The 2,064-nt window shown below is 36.5% G+C and overlaps 1 protein-coding gene across 1 annotated transcript in view; it reads right to left on the reverse strand.

Moving 5' to 3' along the window:
• TERB1 (telomere repeat binding bouquet formation protein 1) overlaps positions 1 to 2,064 on the reverse strand; it is a 54,471-nt gene that overhangs the window by 32,907 nt on the left and 19,500 nt on the right. The gene's annotated exons all lie outside the window — the stretch shown is intronic.

A 2,064-nucleotide genomic window follows, 5' to 3' on the forward strand; every position in this document is an offset into this window, starting at 1 on the left:
TTTCTATGTTGCCCAGGCTGGTCTTGAACTCCTAGACTCAAGTGATCCTCCTGTTTTGGCCTCCCAAAGTGCTGGGATTATAGGTATGAGTCACTACACCTAGCCTTTTGTCTTTTTTCCAGTCTCAAGGGGAAAACATTAAGTCTTTCACCATTAATTATGTTACCTGTAGTACTTTGTACAGGCCCTTTATCACATTAAGGAGGTTTCCTTCTGTTCCTATTTTACCATGAGTTTACAAATGTATGTTGAATTATGTCAAATACTTTTCCTGTATCTATTGAAATTATCACATTGTTCTTTTTTAGACTGTAAATATGATGAATTTTCAAATGTTAAGCCAATCTTGCATTCCTGGGATACATGCCACTTGGTCATAATGTATTATCTTTTCTATATATTGCTAAATTAGATTTAATATTATGTTAAGGATTTTTACATCTCTATACTCATAGAGCTATTAGCCTAGTTTCTCGTAATGTTGTTTCTGGGTTCTGATATTGGGGTAATGCTGGCCTTGTATGTTGGGAAGTGCTTCTCCCACTTCTATTTCCTGGAATAATTTATGTGAAATTGTTTGTTTCCTGAAATGTTTGGCATAATTTGCCAATGAAACCATTAAGGCCTGGAATTTTCTATGCTAAGGTTTTGCTTTAAGGTTTTTGTTGTTCTTGTTTTTGTTGTTGTTTGTTTGTTTTTAAGAGGTAGGTTTTGTTATGTTGCCCTGACTGCAGTGGCTATTCTCAGGTATGATCATCATACACTATACCCTTGAACTTCTGGGCTCAAGTGATCTGCCCACCTCAGTCTCCCGACAGCTGGGACTAGAAACATGCGCCACCATGCCCAGCTTTTGTGATAAGGTTTTAAACTACAAATTTGAATTCTTTAACAGATATAGGAATATTCAGGTTACCTATTTCTTCTTGAGTGAGTTTTGTTTGGTAGTTTGTATCTTTCAAAGAATTTCTCCAGCTCATCTAGGTGTTTGGTGTTTTTTTTTTTTGAGACTAAGTCTCACTTTGTTGCCCAGGCTGGAGTGCAGTGGTGTGATCTCGGCTCACTGTAACCTCCGCCTTCCAGGTTTGAGCGATTCTTCTGCCTCAGCCTCCCAAGTAGCTGAGACTGCAGGCATGCACCACCACACCCATCTAATTTTTTTTGTATTTTTAGTAGAGACCGGGTTTCACCATTTTTGGCCAGGATGGTCTCGATCTCTTGACCTCGTGATCTGCCTGCCTCAGCCTCCCAATGTGCTGGGATTACAGGGGTGAGCCACTGCACCCAGCCTCATCTAGGCTGTTAAATGTCATGACATAAAGCTGTTTCTACTATTCTTTTATTATTCTTTTAATATCTATTAAGATCTATAGTGATGTCACTTTTCATTCCTGGTATTAGTAATCTGAGCTTTCTCTTATTACTTTGTGATCAGTCTGGCTAGAGGATCACTTTTATTGATCTTTTCAAAGAATTAGTTCATGTTTCAATTATTTTTCTCTATTCTGTGCTTTTCCCTATTTCACTGATTTCTAATCTTCTCTTCATTATTTCCTTTGTTATGCTTATTTAACTTGCTTGGTTTGCTAATTTCTTAGGTAGAAGCTAATACAATTGTTTTATTGTCATGTTGGCCAGGTTGGTCTTGAACTCCTGACCTCAAGGGATCCATCCACTTCAGATTACCAAAATGCTAGGATTACAGGCGTGAGCCACTGTGCCTGGCCTAATGCTGTATTTTCATTATCATTCAGTTAGAAACATTTTCTAATTTTCTTTATGATTCATGCATTGACTCAGGAATTTTGGTACCAAATTGTTTAATTACCAGATATCTGGGGCTTTTCTAGGTGTTTTGTTTTTATTCATTTCTAATTTAATTACCTTGTGATCAGAGAACACACTTTATGGATTTTTAGTCTTGCTATCTGGTTTCTCTGTTTTATTAAGGTATCTGAGGAGATTAAAAACCGATGCTGCTACCACTATTTTCCCAATATCCTCCTAAAAATATCTACTTTTAAGATTTTCTTATCTTTTTTTTTTTTTTTTTTTTTTTTTTTT

The sequence above is a fragment of the Sapajus apella genome, unplaced genomic scaffold (assembly GCF_009761245.1).
Source record: "Sapajus apella isolate SASKATOON/1434 unplaced genomic scaffold, GSC_monkey_1.0 scaffold15, whole genome shotgun sequence".
NCBI lineage: Eukaryota > Metazoa > Chordata > Mammalia > Primates > Cebidae > Sapajus > Sapajus apella.